This window comes from Lynx canadensis, chromosome E1 (genome assembly GCF_007474595.2).
Source record: "Lynx canadensis isolate LIC74 chromosome E1, mLynCan4.pri.v2, whole genome shotgun sequence".
Lineage (NCBI taxonomy): Eukaryota > Metazoa > Chordata > Mammalia > Carnivora > Felidae > Lynx > Lynx canadensis.
This window is the reverse complement of record NC_044316.2, coordinates 18,794,680-18,819,353: the sequence shown is the minus strand read 5'-3', so window position 1 is coordinate 18,819,353 and position 24,674 is coordinate 18,794,680. Positions and strand designations below refer to the sequence as shown.

The 24,674-nt window shown below is 39.9% G+C and overlaps 1 protein-coding gene across 4 annotated transcripts in view; it reads right to left on the bottom strand.

Moving 5' to 3' along the window:
* NF1 (neurofibromin 1) overlaps positions 1 to 24,674 on the bottom strand; it is a 251,040-nt gene that overhangs the window by 196,928 nt on the left and 29,438 nt on the right. The gene's annotated exons all lie outside the window — the stretch shown is intronic.

Genomic DNA, 24,674 nt, shown 5'->3' with positions numbered 1-24,674 from the left:
AATCAATTAATGGGAAATAAGTGCAGATCGTTCAGAAATGAGAACTGTATAACCAGGAATAAACACAGTAAGACAAACTCAGGTAAGATGATCACCCTCAAGTACACAGTTGAGGGAGTAACAGAACAACAAACAGTTAAGTCTCATGGAAAAAATATCTCTTAAGGTAGCCACATTTACATTTATCTGAGAATGAGTTAAGTCACGTTGCCAAGAAGTTCATCTCTACTCCGTTCAAAAGTAGCATTTTCTGGGCACCTGGGTGGCTCAGTCGGTTAAGCACTCAACTTCAGCTTGGGTCATGATCTGGCAGTTCGTGAGTTCAACCTTCATGTCAGGCTCTGTGCTGACAGCTCAGAGCCTGGAGCCTGCCTCCGATTCTATGTCTCCCTCTCTCTCTACCCCTCCCCAGCCCCACTCAAGCCCTCTCAAAAATACACATCAAAAAAAAAAAAAAAAAAAAATAGGGGCGCCTGAGTGGCGCAGTCGGTTAAGCGTCCGACTTCAGCTCAGGTCACGAACTCGCGGTCCGTGAGTTCGAGCCCCGCGTCGGTCTCTGGGCTGATGGCTCAGAGCCTGGAGCCTGTTTCCGATTCTGTGTCTCCCTCTCTCTCTGCACCTCCCCCGTTCGTGCTCTGTCTCTCTCTGTCTCAAAAATAAATAAATGTTAAAAAAAAAATTTTTTTTTAAAAATAAAAAATAAAATATCAAACAAAAGTAGCATTTTCCATTGAAAGTATCATGAATATATTTACTGTTTAAATACTAGATCCTGCTAACGCTAAGAGAACACCAGTGAGGTTCCTCTGTGAGAAAACAAACCTGCGTCCAGCATTCTCATTTTTAAAATGGTGCAACTAAAGGTGGAAAGAGACCCAATGACATGTACAAGTCTGCCTAGTCAGTAACAAGTGACTGACTTGATAATAAATACTAAATCAAAGACAGGAAGCCTTTTTAGGGTTAGAAGGGGCAGAACAGGAGCTACAGAATTACATAATGTTAATTTTAAAGGTTGGTGGGGGGCAGCGTGCTGAATCTGAAAGGGGGCTTTTAGAAGGCGGCAGTGGCTGCAAATCTCCCCAACTCCCTCTGTAATGGTTAATTTTATACCTTAACTTGACTGGCTCATAGGATGTACAGATATCTGGCTAAACGTCATTTCTGGGTGTGTTTCTGAGGGTGCTTCCAGATGAAATTAGCATTTGAATAGGTGAACTCCATAAAGCAGGGGACAAGGTACCCACAAACCCCAAAAAACAAGCAAATAGCAACAAACCACTTAGAGCTACAAAACTGGTGTGGTATTAGTAACTCTGCAAAAGAAAGCTGAATGTATAATGGGTCCAACAAGAGGAAAATACCAAAATTCTATTCCATCCTCAATGAAAAGTACAACAGGCCAACTTAAGAACATTAACTGACAAAAAAAAAAAAAAAAAAAGAAGAAGAAGAAGAACATTAGCTGAAACACAGGGGGCTTTCTGCATATTGCAATTTGCACATGAGTGCAAAAGGTCTACACTAATACCTGAAGAGAACACAGCACACTTTAAGCCACCACTGTCTAACAGAACTTTCTGTGGTGAGATTATACTATATCAACAATGCTCAATACAGTAGCTATAGCCACGTGTGACTACTGAGCACATGTTACATGGATAATGCACATGAGGAATCAAATGTTTACTTCTATTTACTTAAATTTAACTTTAATTAGCCACTGGACACCACTGGGCAGCACACTTCTAAACTAACCAGCTGAAGAAGCACCCCCTTTTAGGGTGAAGCCCACACTGAGAAGAAATTGCTGAGATTCACTCCAATAGGGACAACGGGGGCAAAGGAAAAAGGGCCACATAAAGGTGGACAGCTAAGGGACAGCTAAAAGGAAGACAGCTAAGGAGCTCAAAAAGGATGAGATGATGTATCTCATTTCATGAAAGTAACAGAAGAGCTCTAGAGCCACAAAGATAAAAAGCTCTCCTGGCTCACAGCTCCCTCTTACCAATTCAGGAAAAGTAAGTTCACATAGAAAGAATGTGGTCAAATCACATGTGAAGTCACTATGAGAAAAAATAAGAGACAGAATAACGTTGCACTAGAGAATGAAAGCGTGCCAGAAAGTCACGTTCTAAGGTACCTCTGTTGAGGCAAATAGGAGCCATCAGAGATTTGGGTTGACAATGAGGTCTGAAGTGACAAAACCGAAGACATGAGGGGGCCTCAAACGCATAAGTGGTGGAAAAGGGTTAAAAGGTAAGCCAAAAACTTCGGAAAAGCAAAGCAGAATTTTGAAGTCTCACAGCCTCAGGAAGACAAAACATTAGACTTCAGAACCTGCTAGTGGAGGGGACCCAGTAAATATACCCAGCTTTCAACCATAAGCTTTGGAGGGTTACATCCTACATAAACAGGCAAACTGCAGCAACTGGAACTCTTTTTTTTTTTTAAGTTTATTTATGTATTTAAGTAATCTCTACACCCAACATGGGGCTTGAACCCACAACCTTGAGATCAAAAGTAGCATTCTCTACCAACTGAGCCAGCCAGGCATCCCAGCAACTGGAATTCTTATACATTACTAGTAGGAGTGTAAATCAATAATTGTTTTGAAAAATGTCTGGCATTACCTACTGAAACAGAACATATACACATTTAGCAATTTCACTAGGTATATACCTATACCTTAGGTGTATTTGTATATACGTTCACCGAAAGATATGTACGAATGTTTAAAGCAGCCCTTTCATAAACTGAGAACACTCCAAGTGTCTATCAATAGCAGAAATGTTTTTTCAAAAGCAGTATATTCAAAGAAAAACTGTATAGCAATAAAAATAAATGATTTACAACCGTAAGCTTAATCTCACAAATATACGAATGAAAAGAAGTCAGAACAAAATGTCACTTACTGTGTGACTTTGTTACACAAATTTCAACGACATGCTAAATTCAAGTCAGGATAGTAGAGACCCTTGGAAAGAACAGGTAATGACTAGAAGGAAATGCAGAGGAAAGAAGGACCTATTGATTGCCAGCACTATACAAGTTCCACTGATGTGTTCACACTGTCAACATTTATTAAGCTGTATATTTACATACATTTGTACATCCTTCTATATGTGTAAGTCAACATAAAGTCTGTTAAGTATATGTTATTTATATCCATGAGTTCATAATGATACTAAAAAAACTAAAACAAATTCTGGAACAAATGAAACCCGAATCTAGGAGAAGCAAGGTAATGATATAATCATTCTTAGTGAAGACAGAGGAATTGTAGCAGACGCTGACGTGCTGCCCAGCTCCCCTTCGGGGAAGGACTTGTTGCCTTAACTGCTAGCAGTGCTCAGTCAGTCCTTCAGGGACTGCCTCAGCCGCAAAGAATGATCCTACCTAAGGGAAACCCTTCCTGGGCAGCCCACATCCAACGACCAACTGATAGAGCAATATAAAGGCCTAAGCACCTCAGCCCAATTCTGGGCAACTCAGAAGAACCAATTCTAGCATCAGAGCTCCCGAAAGGAGATGAACAAAGCTACCACCAGACCTACACTGCACCATGAATTCTGCATCTACCCAATCCTCCCTCCTCCCAGGTGTTGATCCCAAGGGAAGATCTTTTTTTTTTTTTTCAACGTTTATTTATTTTTGGGACAGAGAGAGACAGAGCATGAACGGGGGAGGGGCAGAGAGAGAGGGAGACACAGAATCGGAAACAGGCTCCAGGCTCCGAGCCATCAGCCCAGAGCCTGACGCGGGGCTCGAACTCACAGACCGCGAGATCGTGACCTGGCTGATGTCGGACACTCAACCGAATGCGCCACCCAGGCGCCCCCAAAGGAAGATCTTAATGAACATCCTACACTAGGCTTCCAGGGCAGCTGGCTGCAGGTGCTCAGATGGGATTTTAAAGCTGGCAGTGAAGGAAAAATCGTAACTACAAAAGCAATGAAACTATAAGAGTATTACTAAACCCTTTGCTCACTGGAAGAAAAAATAAAAAAGATAACAAAAAGCTGATTAACTGCCAATTAGAAGCTAGGCATATAAGCCAAAAGGTCTCTCCAGAAGCATATAAAGATGGTCTCCTTTCTTACAGCAGGAGGACAGAGAAACCTAAGGACCAGAACCAACACTTAATTATCAGAGTTGCTGGGCTTCAAAGAAGGTTAAATTCCCTACAGGGCACATCTGCTATGCCGAGACCAGAGTCCTGAGGGTTAAGAATAAGACTCTGACAAATGAATGCATACAAGTGAGCTGTGCTCCCCAAAAATCTCATATTTCCAGGTTCCCCTGAACCCCCCAGTCTACAATAGTAGCCCATCACTGCTTACTAAGAGGAGGCACTCCACAAACCCGTTTGAAGACAATTCAAAGGCTTCTTCCCTATAAGACAACAGATGTTCCCCTCAGGATTTGCTACCATCTACTCTGATGGCCAAAGGGGGTATGAGGACATTTTCTGAGTGATGAAACTTCTTATATCTTGACCATGGTGATGGTTACATGAATACGTGCCATTTAAATGTCAAAACACAGAATTAAGCTGGTATAAATTCAAATGAGAGTGTTGTAACATTAGGATGTTAAATGTAATCCCCATGGTAACCACAAAGAAAATAGCTGTAGAATACACAAAAAGGAAATGAGAGAGGAATTTAAACATTTCACTACAAAAAATAAACACAAATGAAAACAGTAATGCAGAAAATGAGAGACAAAAAAAGCCATAGGGCATAAGGAAACCAATAGCACAATGATAGCAGTAAATCCCTTCTTATCAGTAATTATTTTAAGTGTAAATGGATTAAACTCTCCAATCAGAAGACAGAGATTGTCAGAAAAAATAAAATAAAAAATAATTTACAAAATTAAAAAAAATAAAAGCACATGACCCAACTACATGCTGCCTATGGAAGACTCACTTGAGAGCTAAGGACACAAGCACTTTGAAATTGAAAGGATGGAAAAAGATATTCCATGTAAATGGTAACCAAAGAGAATACTCTGGTTTCTCTTCGGATCGTATAAATCTTTCAGTTTTTACAAAGAGAGTGGGGGTAGCTATACAAATTATCAGACAAACAGACTTTCAATCAAAACAAGTTATGGAGGACCTTCCCCTCTCTTCTTCAGCACTGCCTGTGAAGGTGGCAGCCATCTCCTATATGGCATCATGTTCACCCTCAAACCTCTAGTCAAGTCCAAGATCATTAAAAAGAGGACCAAGAACTTCATCTGGCACCAGGCAGAACAATGTGTCAAAATTAACCATAACTGGTGGAAACCAGGCATTGACAATAGGGTGTAGAGAAGATTCAAGAACCAGATCTTGATGCCCAACTTTGGTTATAGGAGAAAAAGAAAACAAAGTACATGCTGCCCAGTGGCTTCCAGAAGTTCCTAGTTCACAACATCAAGGAGCTTGAAGTGCTGCTGATGTGCAACAGATCTTACTGTACACAGATTGCTCACAGTGTCTCCTCCAAGAACTGCAAGGCCAAAAGAGCAGCCCAGCTGGCCATCAGAGTCACCAATCCCAATGCCAGGCTGAGTAGCAAAGAAAATGAATAGACAGCTTATGTGCATGTAGTATTTGTGTTAACAAAATCATAAAACTATAAAAAAAAATTATGAGACAAAGGACACCGTATATTAATAAAAGGTTCAGTACAGCAAGGAGATATAATAAACATTTACCCACCTAATGACAGACCATCAGAATATAAGAAGCAAAAAATGACAGAATTAAAGAGAAAATTAGTTCTACACTAATAGTTGGAAACTTCAATACACCGCTCAAAATAATGGAGAAACCAACCAGACAGAAGAAAACAGACGACTTAACACAATAAGCCAACTAGACCCAACATACATACACAGAACATTCTACCAAACAATGGAATATGCATTCTTCTCAAGTACATATGGGACATTTTCCAGGATGACCACGTGTAGACCAAAAAATTACATCTCAATAGATTTTATTTTTTATTTAAAAAAAAGCTTTTTTTAATGTTTATTTTTGAGAGAGAAAAAGAGCACAAGCAGGGGAGGGGCAGAGACAGAGGGAGACACAGAATCCAAAGCAGGGTCCAGGCTCTGAGCTGTCAGCACAGACTCGGGGCTCGAACCCACAAACTATGAGATCATAACCTGAGCTGGAGTCGGATGCCTGACCGACTGAGTCACCCAAGCAACTCGACATCTCCATAGATTTTTAGAGGATAGATATCATACAACATATCTTCTCCGACCACAGTGGAATGCAGTTGGAAATCAACAACTGGAAAATTCACAAAATTTCACAAAATTGTGAAAATTAAATATACTTTTTTAAAAAATTTCAGTATAATTAACTAACATACAGTATTATTTTAGTTTCAGGTGTACCATATAGTGATTCAACAGTTGTATACATTATTCCATGCTCATCATAATAAGTGTACTCTTAATCCTCTTCACCTATTTCACCCATTCCCCCCACACACCTTCCCTCTGGTAACCATTCGTTTGTTCTCTGTATTTAAGAGTCTGTTCTTTGGTTTGTCTCTTTTTCTTTCTTCATGTGTTTTGTTTCTTAAATTCCATATATGAGTGAAATCAGATGGTATTTGTCTTTCTCTGACTGACTCATTTCACTCAGCATTATATACCCTCCAGATCCATCCATGTTATTGCAAATGGCAAGATTTCATTTTTTTTTGAAAGAATTTATTTTTTTTTTTTTATTTTTATTTTTTTGAGAGAGAGTACATGGGAGAGAAGCAGAGAGAGAATCCCAAGCAGGCCCCGTGCTGTCAGCACAAAGCCCAACACAGGGCTTGATCCCACAAACAGTGAGATCATGACTTGAGCCAAGACCAAGAGTGGGACCCTTAACCAATCGAGCTGCCCCAGGTGCCCTGATTTCATTCATTTCTAAGGCTCAGTATATTCCACTGTGTGTGTATTTGTGTGTGTATGCCACTTCTTTATCCATTCAGCTATCAATGGACACTTGCATTGCTTCCATATCTTGGCTTTTATAAATAATGCTGAAAAAAAATACGATGCATGTTTTTTGAATTAGTGTTTTCTTTCTGAATTAGTGTTTTTGTTTTCTTTGGGTAAATACCCAGGAGTGGAATTACTGGATCACATGGTAACCCTATTTTTTTTTTTTAATTTTTTTTTTTAACCTTTTATTTTTGAGACAGAGAGAGACAGAGCATGAATGGGGGAGGGGCAGAGAGAGAGGGAGACACAGAATCGGAAGCAGGCTCCAGGCTCTGAGCCATCAGCCCAGAGCCCGACGCGGGGCTCGAACCCACAGACCGCGAGATCGTGACCTGAGCTGAAGTCGGACGCTTAACCGACTGAGCCACCCAGGCGCCCCGGTAACCCTATTTTTAACTTTTTGAGGAACCTCCACACTGTTTTCCACAGTGGCTGTGCCAGTTTGCATTTCCACCAACAGTGCACGAAGGTTCCTTTCTCTCATCCACACGAACACTTGTTTCTTGTGTTGCTGATTTTAGCCATTCTGACAGGGGTGAGGTGATATCTCATTGTGGCTTTAATTTGCATCTCCCTAATGGTGAGTAATGTTGAGCACCCCTTCATGTGTCTGTTGGCCATCTGTATGTCTTCTTTGGAGAAGTGTCCGTTCATGTCTTCTCTCCATTTTTAATTGGATTATTTTAAACAATACACTTTTAAGCAACCAACGTTTCAAGAAATCACAAGACAAATTAGAAAATACTGACATATGAAAGTGTAAATACAACATGCCAAAACTTGCAGGATGCAGTGACAGTAGTGCTAATGGGGAAATTTATAGCTATAAACATTTATGTTAAAAAACAAGAATATTCCAAATTGAAAGCCTAACTTAACTTAAGGAATTAGAAAAAAAAGAACAAATGAAATACAAATCTGGAAGAAAAGAGGTAATAATAAATAGGAGAGCAGAGATAAACAAAGTAAGAATAACAAAAGCAGGGAAAATAAATGAAACCAAAAGTTGGTCCTTTGAAAGTATCAACAAAATTGACAAACTTTTGGCTAAATGGCCTAAGAAAAAAGGAAAAAGACTCAAATTATTAAAATCAGAAATAAAAGTGGGTACATTATTACTAGTACTACAGACCTAAAAAAAGATGTTAAAGAGTACGATGAACTGTATGCCAAAAAATTTTTGAATAAACCTAAATGAAATGAATAAATCCTTAGAAACACAAAACCTACCAGGGCTAAATCACAAAGAAATAGAAAATCTGAATAGGCCTATAACTAGTGAGAAGATTAAATCAGCAATCAAAATTCTCTCAACAAAGCTGTGGACCTGATCATTTTACTAGTAAATTCTACCAAATATTTAATCAGGAATTAATACTAACCCATCTTAAACTTTTCCAAAAAATTGAAGAGAATACTTCCTAACTTATTCTATAAGGCCAGCATAACCCTGACACCAAAGCCAAAGACACAAGAATATCACAGACTGATATCCCTCATAAATACTGATGCAAAAATCCGCAACAATTATTAAAAAATTCTGCAGCATATTAAAAGAATTATACACAAGACTAAATGGGATTTATTACTGGAATGTGAGAATGGTTCAACATATGAAAGTCTATGTAATATCTACATCAATAAAAGGAAGGGAAAAGACCACATGTTCATCTCAATTGCAGAAAAAGCATGTGATAAAATTCAACACCCTCTCATGATAAAAACACTCAACAAAGAGAAGGAATAGAAGGAAACTACCTCAGCATAATAAAATCCATATATGAAAAACTCAGAGGAAACATAGTACTCAATGGGGACTGAAAGCTTTTTTTCCTAAAAACAGGAACAAGGCAGGTGCCCATTCTCACCACTTGTGTTCAACTTAGTACTGAAGTTCTAGCCAGAGCAGTTAGGCAAGAAAAAGAGATAAAAGGCATTCAAATTGGAAAGTCAGCTGTTCTCAGATGACATGATCCTATATGTTAAAACCTCTAAAGATTCCACTACAAAAATCTGTGAGAATGGATAAAGGAATTCATCAAAGTAGCAGGGTAAAAAGTTAACACACAAAAATCAGTTGCATTTTAGACAGTAGCAATGAACAATCTAAAAAGGAAAGCAGCAAACAATTCCACTTATGACAGAATCAATAAGAATAAAACACTTGGTGGGGCGCCTGGGTGGCGCAGTCGGTTAAGCGTCCGACTTCAGCCAGGTCACGATCTCGCGGTCCGTGAGTTCGAGCCCCACGTCAGGCTCTGTGCTGACAGCTCGGAGCCTGGAGCCTGTTTCCGATTCTGTGTCTCCCTCTCTCTCTGCCCCTCCCCCGTTCATGCTCTGTCTCTCTCTGTCCCAAAAATAAATAAAACGTTGAAAAAAAAAAAAAAAAAGAATAAAACACTTGGGAATTAATCTAACCAAGGCAGTGAAACTTGTATACTGAAAACTACAAAACACTGCTGAAAGAAATTAAAAACGGTATAAATAGAAATACATCCTACGTTCATGGATTCAAAGACAATATTCTTAAAATGTCAATACTACCCCAAAGTGATCTACGGATTCAATGAGTCCCTATCAAAACCCAATGCCATATTTGGAGAAATAAAAGAACCCATCCTAAAATTCATATGGAATTTCAAAGGACTATGAATAGCTGAAAGAATCTTGAAAAAGGTAACTCTTAATTTCTGCTCAAGTCATGATCTCACAGTTGGTGAGTTTGAGCCCTGCCTAGGGGAGTGCGGAGCCTGCTTGGAATTCTCTCTCTCTCCCCCTCTCTCTCTCCCTGCCCTTCCCCCACTCTCTGTCTCTCAAAATAAATAAATAAACTTAAAAAAAAAAGACACACATACAGACCAATGGAACTGGTCTATTCTGTTCCACTGGTCTGTACGTCTGTCTTAATTCCCTCACATACATGGTCAATAAATTTTTGGCAAAGGTGCCAAGACCATTCAATGTAGAAAGGACAGTCTTTTCAACAAATGGCACTGAGAAAACTGGGTATCCACATGCAGTGGAATGAAGCTGGACCCCTACCTAACACCATATACAAAAACTAACTCAAGGGGTGCCTGCCTGGGTGGCTCAGTCAGTCGACCATAAAACTCTGGGTTTTGGCTCAGGTCATGATCATAGGGCTTGGGAGCTCGCTTGGGATTCTCTCTCCCTCTGCCCCTCCCTAACTCACACATGCTCTTGCTCTCTCTAAAATAAAAAAATTAAAATATATCTATAGATACAGATACAGATATAGATATATCCACAGAGTAAAAAGGCAAGCCACAGAATGGGAGACAGTATTTGCAAATCATATATCTGAGGAGATTAATATCCAGAATATAGAGAGAACTCCTAAAACTAAACAACAACAACAACAAAAATTTTAAAATGGGCACAGGACTTGAATAGACATTTCTCAAAGATACATTAATGTCCAATAAGCACATGAAAAGATGTTCAATATCGCTAAACATTAGGAAAATGCAAGTGGAAAACTACAATAAGATACCAAGTCACATCCATTTGTATGGCTATTACCAAAAAAACCAGAAAACCAAGAAGTGTTGGTGAGGATGTGGAGAAACGGAACCCTTGTGTGCTGTTGGTTAAGCACGTAAAATGGGACAGCCAATGCTATGAAAATACCTTTAAAACATTTAAAATATAATTACCACATGATCCAGCAATTCCACTTCTGGGCATATATCCAAAAAGAAAATCGAAAGCAGGGTTCAAAGGGATATTTGCACACTCATGTTCATAGCAGCATTATTCAGAGTAACTAAAACACAGAAGCAACCCAAGTGTCCATCGATGGATAAAGGGATAAGAAAATTTGGTATATACATACAATGGAACATTATTCAGCCTTTTAAAAAAGGGAGAGGGTATTCTGCAATATGCCACAACATGGATACACCTTGAGGACATTATATAAATATATAAATAAGCCAATCACAAAAAGACAAAATACTGTCTGATGCCACTTATATGAATTACTTAGTGTACTCAAAAGCAAAAGAAAGCACAATGGTGATTGCCGGAAGATGGAGAAAGGGGAGAATGGGTTATCATTTAACAGGTACAGAGTTTCAGTTGTACAAGATGAAAAGAGTTGTGGGGATGGATGGAGCAATGGTTGTGCAGCAATGTGAATGTATTTAATACCACTGAACTGTATACTTAAAAATCGTTAAGATGGTAAACTTTATGTGTATTTTACCACAACAAAAAAACTCAGACTGCACTCTGAAAAGGGTGAATGTTACCATATGTAAATTATACATTAATTTCTTAAAATCTGAGATCAAAGAATTCTAACAAATACTTATTGAACATGTACTATGCGCCAGGTAGCAATGTAGTGCTATGAACACGAAGATGAAAAAATGTATCCTTCAGGTACCAATAATTCCGAAAATCTCCTCTAATCGTTCTTCTCTTCTCTCTGAACAAAGTTAGTCATCCTTGGGCAATCTCTGCATTCACGGGCTATCCTGCTGATGACTACCATAGTGACTGCTGATGACTAAAACAGCCCCAGACTGTACACACCCTGTACAATCCTCTCCCTTGACAGAGAGAAGCACTTTCAAATACAACGTGACATCCCTTACATGGTTATTACATTTTGTGGCAAAAGGGACTTTGCAGATGCAATTAGGATCCCTCATCAGTTGACTTTGAGGTAATCAAAAGTCAGCTGAGCCTGTCCTAACCGGGCGAGCCATGAACGAGATCTGAAGCAGCAAAAATGCTTTCTGTTGTCCTTGAAGAAGCAAACTACCACACTGTGGGAACGGTCACACGGCAAGGAATAACAAGCAGCCCCTAGGGGCTGAGAGCCTCAGTCCTACAACTGTAAGGACCTAAATTCTACCAACAACCAGTGAGCCTGGAAGAGGACCTCATGCCTCAGATGAGATGGCAGCGCTGACAGGCGACACCCTGATTTCAGCTTGGTGAGAACCTGAGCAGAGAACTCAGTTAACCACTGCCCAGATTCCTGACCCACAGAAACCGTGACATAATAATTTTGCGTTGTTTTAAGCCACTATGCTTGTAATAGTCTTCTTACAGAAGATAGAAAATTAACACCAAATCTGCATCTTCAAATGTGTTATCCAAATGCCTATTCGGTAACTCCACACGGGTATCTTGTAGGCACTTCAAACTCAGTGTTTCTAAAATTTATCATCTTCCTATCATGTCTTCTATCTTAGGAATAGCACCACAATACACCCAGTTTCTCCTATCTGAGATCTGACATTCATCTTTGACACTCCTTTTATCCTCTTCCTTCCACCCCCCCTTTAGTCAGATTGGTAAAAATGAAAATACCTGGGCATGCACAACTCAGTTCTACCCTTCTTTACATGGGAACAGGCTTGCTACAACTGTAACTATTTTCTTCTATGTCAGTCAACATGGAGTTGATCAGGAACCTAGCCCTGCACAGGGGAGTGACCAACCCTGCCTTGGACTGGGTGTTGTAAGTCAGCCCAATTCTAAGATTTAGTTACTAGGCCCACTTAGGTCTCCAACTTCATAATGATGGGGGGGGGGGGGCGGAATACACACACACACACACGTATATGCATGTATATGTATATACATGTATGTATATATATACACACACACATATATACATGTACATAGACACAAATATATAAATATATTTATATGTTTATGTATTCTTTTCATCAATATATACTTCTAGATGATAAATTTACTTTTAATATTTATATATTTCACATATATTTTGGCCTCCATCTTTACTCTCTTATTTCTCAACTTGTTCAGAAGCAAGGCAGGGAGCTAAAAAGTATATTCAGGCCCCCAAGCTCCCCAAAACAGCACTAAAATCTGTGTAGAGGAAAAAGTCAGACTAGGGGGTAGTAAGGGACCAAGATGTTAGCAGATAAAGTGGTCGGGGAAAGCTCTCTGGAGATGTGACTTTGAGCAGAGGTGTGGCTGATGTAAGAATGGGAAGACCCAGCAAAGCTCTGAAGAAGAACATTCAAAGCAGCAGTGGCAGGTAAAATGGATCTGATGTTGGTATAAGCATGACACATTCAAAGCCTAGCAAAGAGCCCATTGTGGCTCAACCAAAGGGAGTAAAAGATGAAAACGTAGGGGATGAGGTCAGAGAGAGAAGCAGGGATGATTCGGATGATGAAAAGCCCGATGGGCCATTTTAAGAGCTTTGAATTTTAGTGTGATAATGTGGCATATTATATTTTCCAAATATGGTCACAATATCTCTCACCCCACATGCAGTAAGATCTTGCCACTCCCACATCAAAAAGTGGAGTCTATTTTTCCATTTCCTTGCATCTAGGCAGGTCTCATAGCTGTTCTGACCAATAAACTATGGCAGAAAGGACACTGTGCCAGTTCCAGGCACAGCCCTTAACTGGCCTGACAGTTTTTCTTTCCCGCCTCCTGGAAAGCAGCTGCCATGTAAAAAGTACTTACTCTGAGACCACCATGCTGGGAGAAGCCCAGGCCACACGGAGAAATTCTGACGAATGAAATGCTACATGGAGATAGAAGCCAGGTACTGGGGTGCCACACATGTGACTGAAGAGGTCATACTGGAAGGGATGCTCCAGCACTGGCCACCCCAGACAACAAACGCCACATGGAACAGAGCTGAACCAGTCATGAATTCCTGACTAGCAAAACTGTGAGCACAATAAACAGACCGTTTTAAGCTACAAAGCTTTGGAGCAGCTTGTTACGCAGCAATAGATAACAAAAAGAGGGGGAAGAAGATACTGAAGGGATGTAAACAAGGGAGTAACGCGATCTGATTTATGTTTTTTGAAGAGTGAGAAGATGTTATAATAGATTTGGAATTGAGGGATGCTTATTTAAAATGGTAAGCTGATTCTGAAGTTCATTTGAAGTAATACATTTGTGAGAATACCACAGAAAGTTTTGAAAAACAGGGGCGCCTGGGTGGCGCAGTCGGTTAAGCGTCCGACTTCAGCCAGGTCACGATCTCGCGGTCCATGAGTTCGAGCCCCGCGTCAGGCTCTGGGCTGATGGCTCGGAGCCTGGAGCCTGTTTCCGATTCTGTGTCTCCCTCTCTCTCTGCCCCACCCCCGTTCATGCTCTGTCTCTCTCTGTCCCAAAAATAAATAAAAACGTTGAAAAAAAAAATTAAAAAAAAAAAAAAAAAGAAAAACAAGAACAAGAGAAGACCCACATTGCCAGGTCACTTAAACATTCTATTAAGCTATTGTAATAATAAAACCAGGGGCACCTGGGTAGCTCAGTCAGTAAGCATCTTGACCTCAGCTCAGCTCATGATCTCACAGATGTGAAATGAAGCCCCAGGTTAGGCTCGTGCTGGGCGTGGAGCCTGCCTAAGATTCTCTCCCGGCCAGCCTCTCTCTTCCCCTCCCAAGCTCAAATGCACTGTCTCGGGGGGAGGAATGATAGTAATAATAAAACCAGTACATTATGAAAATAAACTCACTAGGGGCGCCTGGGTGGTTCAGTCGATCAAGCATCTGACCTCGGCTCAGATCATGATTAGGTCATGATCCACAGTTTGTGAGTTTGAGCCCCACATCTGGCTCTCTGCTGTCAGTGCAAAGCCTGCTTCGGATCCTCTTTCTCCCTCCCTCTCTGCCCCTCCTTTCCTTGCATGTGCGCACGCATGCAAAGGCTCTCTCACTCTCTAAAATAAACATTAAAAATAAAAGATTAAAAAGAAAGAGCAAACTCACTATACTGAAAAAAAGGCAAAAAAAAAAAAAAAAACCCAGAAACCTAACTAATCACAGCCATAGAACAGCCACTAGTATGTACACAGAAATTTCACTTGATAAAGATAATATTTCAGGGGCGCCTGGGTGGCTCAGTCGGTTGAACATCTGGCTTCAGCTCGGATCATGGTCACACAGTTCTTGGGTTCGAGCCCCGCGTCGGGCTCTGTGCTAACAAACAGCTCAGAGCCTGCAGCCTGCTTCAGATTCTGTGTGTGTGTCTCTCTCTCCCTCCCCTGCTCATGCTCTGCCTCTCTCTGTCTCTCAAAAATAAATAAATGTTAAAAATAAATTTTTTGGGGGGGCGCCTGGGTGGCGCAGTCGGTTAAGCGTCCGACTTCAGCCAGGTCACGATCTCGTGGTCCGGGAGTTCGAGCCCCGCGTCAGGCTCTGGGCTGATGGCTCAGAGCCTGGAGCCTGTTTCCGATTCTGTGTCTCCCTCTCTCTCTGCTCCTCCCCCGTTCATGCTCTGTCTCTCTCTGTCCCAAAAATAAATAAACGTTGAAAAAAAAATTTTTAAATAAAAAAAATAAATAAATTTTTTTTTAGAGATAATATTTCAAGTCAGTGGTGAAAGAATGGATTCATCAATAAACCATTACCAGATCAAGGGGCTATACATCTGCAAAAAATAACTCATACCAAATTTCAAAGTATGTGTGTGCTTGTGTGTGTGTGTAAACGTATGATGAAGAACCTATGGTAAAGAAAACAAAGTCATAAAACATTAAAACTATTAGGAAAAATACTGAAGAATAATTGCATAATACTGGTGTAGAGTAGATTTTTCTAAACAAGACAAAAACCAGAAGCCATAAAAAAAAATACTGATACATTTGCCTACATAAAAATGCTTGCATCTTGCATTTAAAAAAAAGACACTAATGACAAAGAAAAATGCAAGTAACCAACAGGAAGTAAAAGAATGTACAACAACTAGAGGCCAAAAGGTTTACATAACTAATGTATAAGATTATATTCTATGTTAATAAGACTATTCAATGGAGAAACTGTTGAAATATGAAGTCATTTACAGAAGATGAGTGGTCAATAAATATATGAAACTACATTCATTTCACTAATAATTTTTAAAGTTTGAAATAAAATTAGACCATTTGGGGAGTGGGGGGGCTCTCTACATTTTTCCAAAATAAAGCTAAGTACCATTAGAACACATATGAAGAAAATGACTATCCCTGGGGTGGGTTAAACAAAAACAAACAAAGATTTGAACACCATAATAAAAAAAAAAAAAGATAAGGTAATTATATTTAGAGGTAAAAATGAGATGATTTTTTTCCTTTTCCTTCACTTTTATTGGTTTCTCTTATTTTCAATTGGCATGTATTACTTTCCCAATTGGGAAAAAAGGAAGTTAAACTATTTTTTTCAACATTTCATGCTACCTTAAATAAACCTTTGGATATTATGGCAGAAATGGAAAGGGTCTAAACTCCATGAAGAAAACTAATCATCTTTTAATAATGATCTGTATTAACAAACTGTAAGCAACTTAAGATACAAGACTTCAACAAATAAGAGGATTTAGCAAGAGAAGGCAAAACATGAAGCAAAGCACTGTGAACAATGGATAATCTGTTTCTAGCTACACTCAGAAAATTCTTCAAAAGGTCACAGGCTAAAATTTTTGCCTCTGTGTACATTTACACCAGTTTCTAAAAGGCCTCTCAGACCATGATGGAATTGGGGTGACGTTAAAGTTCACTTAATATAAATGTTCATCAATTAAATGAGAGAAAAAGCAAAGAAAAATATATCACACTGGGCAAAGAAGCAACTAGAAAAAAATATATTAGGAAAAAAAGACCCAAAGGCTCTGGATACCAACTAACAAACATCAATCAGGAAAATGTATAAATATTTATTCTGGTTATACTGACATATTTCCCAAAGTAGACACAACACCAGTGGTATGTAATATGAGTTTATATGGCACCTAATTAACTTCAAAAATGTTAAGTTTCACATTCATCTTAACACATGACTTAAAATTATTATTATATCAAACCCATGATTACAAAGATATCATACCTTTGACAAGACTAAGTGATAAAGGGAAGCCAACTTAAAGTCGTGAAGCAAGGTAAATGACATAGTTTATGGCTAAAATGACAGTACATGAAGGACAGAAGTGAGGGAAACACTGTGGTAACATTTTGAAATGCAAAACCAAGCTCATAAAACAGATGACTAAATAGTCAACTGTTGTTGTTTTTAATATGGATGCTATAAAGACATTCAGGGGCGGGGCGCCTGGGTGGCGCAGTCGGTTAAGCGTCCGACTTCAGCCAGGTCACGATCTCGCGGTCCGGGAGTTCGAGCCCCGCGTCAGGTTCTGGGCTGATGGCTCAGAGCCTGGAGCCTGTTTCCGATTCTGTGTCTCCCTCTCTCTCTGCTCCTCCCCCGTTCATGCTCTGTCTCTCTCTGTCCCAAAAATAAATAAACGTTGAAAAAAAAAATTAAAAAAAAAAAAAAAAAAAGACATTCAGGGGCAAGGAGATTAGCATGGAGCCAAACCAGTTTTCCCAAAAGGTGAATTCCAACATCATCCTCCCCTAAACACTTCTTGCTTTTAGTTTCTTTCCTTCCTACTATTCTGAACTTACGGATTACCCAAGTTTTTCCATACACAGAAGTCCCTGATTCACAAATAAAGAACCTATTTATACCAGTAGCTCCAACAACTAATGAAGCTCCAAAAAGCAGATTCCCAAAGGCCCTTTCCAGATTCTCCAGATATCTACTACCACAGCAGGGCAAGATTTATTTCTGTCAAACATAAACTTGGATCACATTGTTCCAATAAAAAATGCTGGCTCTTCATTTTCCCCTCCTCTCTCTTCCCTTCAGTACACTAATTCAGTGCAAAAGCCATGAGGAGGGGCAGAGCAAAGTAAGCACCTACGTGTGTTGGGGCGGGAGGGGATGCAGGAATCAGAGTAGGCGGAGTAAGGCGCTCGTGCGGAGGAAATGTAGCATGAGCAGAGTGAAGAGGCTGTACAGATGTGGAAGGCAGCCCAGTAAAGGGTGCCAGGGCATGCCTCAGGTAAAGAAAGACTCCCATACACAGGGCAGCCAGGCACAGGATACTAGAATACAAGCAAAGTGAGAAGGATATGTATACAGGAGAGCAGGCCATATAGGGTGTCAGGGTCAAAATGGGATACGGAGGGTGCCCATAATGAGGATAGCCCAGAATTGGGTGTCAAAGCCTGAGTGAGACAAAGAGACGAGAGAGTGGGGCCCGGCAGTGGGTGTTGGGCTGCACTGGGCTTCTTCATGATGGGAAGGGGGATATTCTATCACAGAGTCTGAGCAGAGCGAGGAGGATATCCACACTGGGAAGCAGCACAGGGCAGGAAATATGAGCCTGTGCAAGGTAGGAAGGGCATCCACACAGGGTAGGGGTGGTATTTCAGGATAACAAGGGGTGTTGCAGCTCAAGCAGAATGAGGAGAGTGTCTACTGTGCTCGAGAACAAGTGGTAGTGGTGAATGACAGTGATGGGATATCAGTTACATAAAAGGGGACTGATCAAATAGTAAACATATTAAGAACAATGAGAGCCAGGTTTCCTACTGTCAAAAAGTTTACAAAGAGGGGCGCCTGGGTGGCGCAGTCGGTTAAGCGTCCGACTTCAGCCAGGTCACGATCTCGCGGTCCGTGAGTTCGAGCCCCGCGTCGGGCTCTGGGCTGATGTCTCAGAGCCTGAAGCCTGTTTCCGATTCTGTGTCTCCCTCTCTCTCTGCCCCTCCCCCGTTCATGCTCTGTCTCTCTCTGTCCCAAAAATAAATAAACGTTTAAAAAAAAAAAAAAAAAGTTTACAAAGAAAAAAAGGGAAAAAAGTTTAAAGAACCCTCTGGTGTTAACTAAATTAGTGGTGTGTGAACAGTTTTTTTTTGTTGTTTTTTTTTTTTTAAATTTTTTTTCAACGTTTATTTATTTTTGGGACAGAGAGAGACAGAGCATGAACAGGGGAGGGGCAGAGAGAGAGGGAGACACAGAATCGGAAACAGGCTCCAGGCTCTGAGCCATCAGCCCAGAGCCTGACGCGGGGCTCGAATTCACAGACCGCGAGATCGTGACCTGGCTGAAGTCGGACGCTTAACCGACTGCGCCACCCAGGCGCCCCTGAACAGTTTTCAATATAGACACCAACAGAAATAATTATTGATAGAAATATATACACATACGGAGAGATGGACAAGAACACATTTATTCCCTTTCCCAGTTTACTCCACTGAGAAAACTTAGAAACAACGACAACTCAATAATAATGTGAGCACCTAGCCCTCAGATCTTGGTTTCTAAACACCATCTCCTTTAAAAAGAACCACAGCTCCTCAGAAAAATGGCTGATTCCAGCTCTGAAACACAAGGAAGGTTCTAAGAAGCCTGGAACATTCTGTTATGCCAGAAAGAAAGGAAATGCTCAAAGAATGATGAAGATATGTCAAAAGGACAGAGAGGCCAGACTGAAGGAATTCTCACTGGCCAAATATGGAACAATTTGAGCATGAAAACAAATAATGATAAAGCATATGCTCTCACATACGCTCTGTGAACCTCCTTGACTACTATACGGTTCTGAAAACAACTGTAATTAAATAACCAGATGACCTTAATATACATCCTCATGCAAAAAGGCAAGTTCCATGGGAGTAGAGAAGGAAACTTTCTTGTAACCTGTTTTATCCCTCAGGGTTAGAAGTTTTAAAAGGCAATTAATAAATGCTTGCTAAATAAAAGAATGAACTAGTATGTTACACTGACTTTTCCTATCTCCTTTAACAACCACCTCTTTTTTAATTTTTTTATTAATGTTTATTTTTGAGAGAGAGAAAGAGAGCATGAGCAGGGGAGAGGCAGAGAGAGAGAGAGAGAGAGAGAGAGAGAGAGTGAGAGAGAGAGAGAGAGAGAGACAGACAGAATCCAAAGCAGGCTCCAGGCTCCAAGATGTCAACACAGAACCTGATGTGGGGGCTTGAACCCACGAGCCGTTGAGTTCGGCTCCGACCCGAGCCGAAGTCAGACGCTTAACCGACTGAGCCACCCAGGTGCCCCAACAACCACCTCTTTATTACTTAATGCAGTGTGCCTCAAACTATGGCCCAAGAACTATAGGGAGGGTGCCCCTGCCTAGGGTTTAGTGATTTCAGAGGAAAAAAACCCAACCATTTCCTTTATCTATATTTTACAAACTTGAACCATAAAATAATATTTCCATAATAATCCTATTACTTCCTAATTGAGTGAAAATCCCCACACCATAAACCACCAATCTCTTCCCTCCCTCTAGCTCTCAGAAACCTGGAACCAGACATATATGGTAAGCAGGTAAGCAACAGGGCAGTATTTTCCTGGAGAAACTGAATGCCCCAACAAAAGACCTGTATTTGGAGGGCTTCCAAAAATAAAGCTACTTACCACCAACTCAATCTACAGTAAAGCCCATGCTCATGAGTTTCCAATTCTCTCACATTTAAGAGTAAATATTTAAAGTGAGAAGAGACAGCCTAGATTTACCACATAAGCCTGTTAACATGAAAGAAAGGAAACCAAGTAAACATACACAAATTAATTCTGAGAAAAAAGACAATGCAGGAAATAAGAAGAAACTTCCCATACACACAAAAAAAAGTTCATTATTAACATCCTAAAAGACACTAGGAACGATTTTAGAGGATGCTATTTTAGAAAGGAAGAGAGAGCAAATGAGAATAAAGAACGTTTAGAAAGTTAGATATGACTGTATCACAAGTCCCCAACACCACCCCCAGGTTCAGTGGTTTGCTAGAAAGACTCATGGGACTCAACATATAGTCACATTCACAGCTATGCTTTATTAGAGCAAAAGGATAAAAAGCAAAATCAGCGAAAGGAAAAGGTGCAAAGTCAGAGGAAACTATACACAAGCTTCTAACAGTCTTCTTCCAGTGGAGTCAGATAGAACATCCTAAATTCCTCCAGCAACAAGTTGTGACAGCACCTATGAAGTATTGTCTACCACGTAATTCATTAGAAACACAGTGATAGTGATCAGCATTTATACTGGGGGCACCCTCTGCCTAAAACATACCTTTGTTCCAGACACCCAGATGGAAAGCAGGTATTCAGCATAAATCATGTTTGCACAGTTTGGGCACACAGAATGGCACAAGGAGTCATTCTAGTTGACGAACGGTGGAAACCATTCCAAACTCCAAGTTCCTAGATACCAGACAAAAGTCATCCTTGCAAAGAGACCTTTTTAAGGATAACATTCTCAGGCCTGCTGCATTAACCCTGCACAGATAGATAAAACACTAAAGAGTTGGAAGATAACGTTCAGACCCTCTCCAGGAAAAAGAACAAAAGAAAACACTATGAGAAGGAAAAGGCTTTAAAAATTACATGATCAATCAATTCCAACATGTGAAAAAAAGAGGAAGGAATAAAGAAATGAACATGGCAGGAAGAAATTACCAAAGAAATACAAGAAATCTCACCTTTTGGGAATGCAACCTGGTGCAGCCACTCTGGAAAACAGTATGGAGGTTCCTCAGAAAACTAAAAATAGAACTACCCTACGACCCAGCAATTGCACTACTAGGTATTTATCCAAGGGATACAGGTGTGCTGTTTCAAAGGGACACATGCACCCCCATGTTTATAGCAGCACTATCGACGATAGCCAAAGTATGGAAAGAGCCCAAATGTCCATCGATGGATGAATGGATAAAGAAGATGTGGTATACAGGGATACAGGAGTACTGATGCATAGGGGCACTTGTACCCCAATGTTTATAGCAGCACTCTCAACAATAGCCAAATTATGGAAAGAGCCTAAATGTCCATCAACTGATGAATGGATAAAGAAATTGTGGTTTATATACACAATGGAGTACTACGTGGCAATGAGAAAGCATGAAATATGGCCCTTTGTAGCAACATGGATGGAACTGGAGAGTGTGATGTTAAGTGAAATAAGCCATACAGAGAAAGACAGATACCGTATGTTTTCACTCTTATGTGGATCCTGAGAAACTTAACAAGAACCCATGGGGGAGGGGAAGAAAAAAAAAAGAGGTTAGAGTGGGAGAGAGCCAAAGCATAAGAGACTCTTAAAAACTGAGAACTAACTGAGGGTTGATGGGGGTTGGGAGGGAGGGGTGGGTGGGTGATGGGTATTGAGGAGGGCACCTTTTGGGATGAGCACTGGGTGTTGTATGGAAACCAATTTGACAATAAATTTCATATATTGAAAAAAAATAATAAAGCCAAGACGCCACCCAAGGAAAAAAAAAAGATGTGGTGTATATATATATACACACACAATGGAATATTACTCGGCAATCAAAAAGAATGAAATTTTGTCATTTGCAACTACGTGGATGGAACTGGAGGGCATTATGCTAAGTGAAATCAGTCAGAGAAAGACAAAAATCATGACTTCACTCATATAAGGACTTTAAGAGACAAAACAGATGAACATAAGGGAAGGGAAACAAAAACAATATAAAAACTGGGAGGGGGACAAAACAGAAGAGACTCATAAACATGGAGAACAAACTGAGGGTTACGGGAGAGGTTGTGGGAGGGGGGATGGGCTAAATGGGTAAGGGGCACTAAGGAATCTACTCCTGAAATCATTTTTGCACTATATGCTAACTAATTTGGAGATAAATTTAAAAAAATTTAAATTTAAAAAATAAAAAAGAAATCTCACCTTTAAGGTGATAACATACTGGATCTAAACTGTCAACAATGGTAGAGCTCAAAAAGATAGTTAAGATATTGAAAGAAAAACAATGCCTAGAATTCTATATATCTAGCAAAACTGCCATTCAGGAATAAAGGGGAAATACATTTTTGAAGAAAGGAGGATTAGAGCAATTATCACAACAGACCTTCCTCAAAGGAAATTCTAAAAAATGTGCTTCAAGCCACGAGAAAAATGAACCCAGAAAATTTGAGATTCAAGGGAAAAACACCAAAAAAGTTGGACAAATAAAAGGCACATTGAAACATGGCAGAAATGAATCCAAATATATGAGCAATAACAATGAAAATAAATGGGCTTAACTCTTCGCTTAGGAGGAAAAAAAACTTTGGTTACATATGTGCTGTTTATAACAGACTAACATAAGAACACAGAAAGACTAATGATCAAAGAATAGAAAAATGATCTACCAAGCAGATATAAAACAAAAGATAATGAAGCAACATTAGGAAAACCCACTGGAAATAAATCGCTACATAAGGATATAAAACCCAAATCACCTGGAAGGTATCATTTTAAACCTCTATGCACCTAATAACACACACACCCCAAAACTGACACATCTGTAAGAAAAAGTTATAAATCTACCAATACAGTGAAGGATTTTTTTTTAATATAGATCTCTCAGTAATAAGATCTAGCAGACAAAAGAAAAATCAGTCAGAATTCAGAAGAGATGAACTGCTTAATTAATAAACTTGATCAAATAACATGTAAAAATCATACCCAAGAACTAGTGACTACACACTATGTTCAAAAACACACGGAATCTTAATAAAAATAGGGCTATATATTTGAGTAGTAGGATTCCAAACTGGTCCCTAATGATCCCTGAATTCTGCTGTCCATGCCCTGTGTAATCCTCCCCCACCCTGTGTATCAGGGTGATTCTACGTGACGAATATAATATGGCAAAAATGAAGGTATGTCACTTCAAAAGGTCATAAAAGACTGGCTTCTGCTCTCCTCCGATCACTAACTCTGGCGGATGCCAGGTGCTATGTCACAAGCAGCCCTGTGGAGAGGCCCACGCAGAAAGAACTGAGACCTTTCGCTAACAGCTAGCAAAGAATTGAAGCCTCCTGCCAATAGCTGTGTAAACGACTAGCTTGGAAGCAACCTTCCACCCTCAGTCAAGCTTTCAGATTACTACAGCCCCAGTCAAGAAGTTTGCCCGGAACCTCACGAAAGACTCTGAGCCAGAAACCCCTAACTAGGCTGCTACTGGATTTCTGACCCTCAGAAATCTTGAGATGATGTTTGTTGTCCCAAACTGCTACATTTGGGGGAATTTGCTAGAAAGCAATAAATACAATAGCAGTAATACAACGCTCAAGCACATAAAGATAATTTTAAATCTGAAAGTACTAGCATCACAGAATCCATACACTGGTCACAATACAATTACAATAGAAATAACCAAGAGAAAAATAGGAAAACTTCTGAAAATCAAGAAACTCTGGCTGAAAGGAGAAATCATAATGGAAAACAGGAAATATCTATAACTGAAAAGCTAACTATGAAAACTTGTGAGATACAACTAAAGCAGCATTTAATAAATTTATAACTTTGTAAACTTCAATTCATAAAGAAATATTCAAAATTAATGAGCTCATATCCAACTTAGAAAGTCAGAAAACACAGATGCCTGGGTGGCTCAGTCAGCTAAGCATCAGACTCTTGATTTCAGCTCAGGTCACAATCTCACAGTTCTTGAGATCCAGCACGGAGCCCGCGTGGGAGTCTCTCTACCTCTCTTCTCTCTCTGACCCTCCCCCACTCACACATGTGCATTCCCTTTCTCTTTCTCAAAATAAACATCTTTTTTTTTAAGTCAGAAAACTACCTCACAACCATTAGGATAGCAACTATCAAAGAAAATAATAGCAACAGAAAACAACATGTTGGTGAGGATGTGGAGAAATTTAAACTCTTGACCACTATTCACAGGAATGTAAAATGGTGCAACTGCCATGGAAAACAGTATGGTGTTTCCTCAAAAAATTAAAAATAGAATTACCATGACCAGAGGACAATGGAGTGTTATTCTCTTTAAAATCTCACCTTACAAATAAAACTGACAAAGGTGATCAACAACA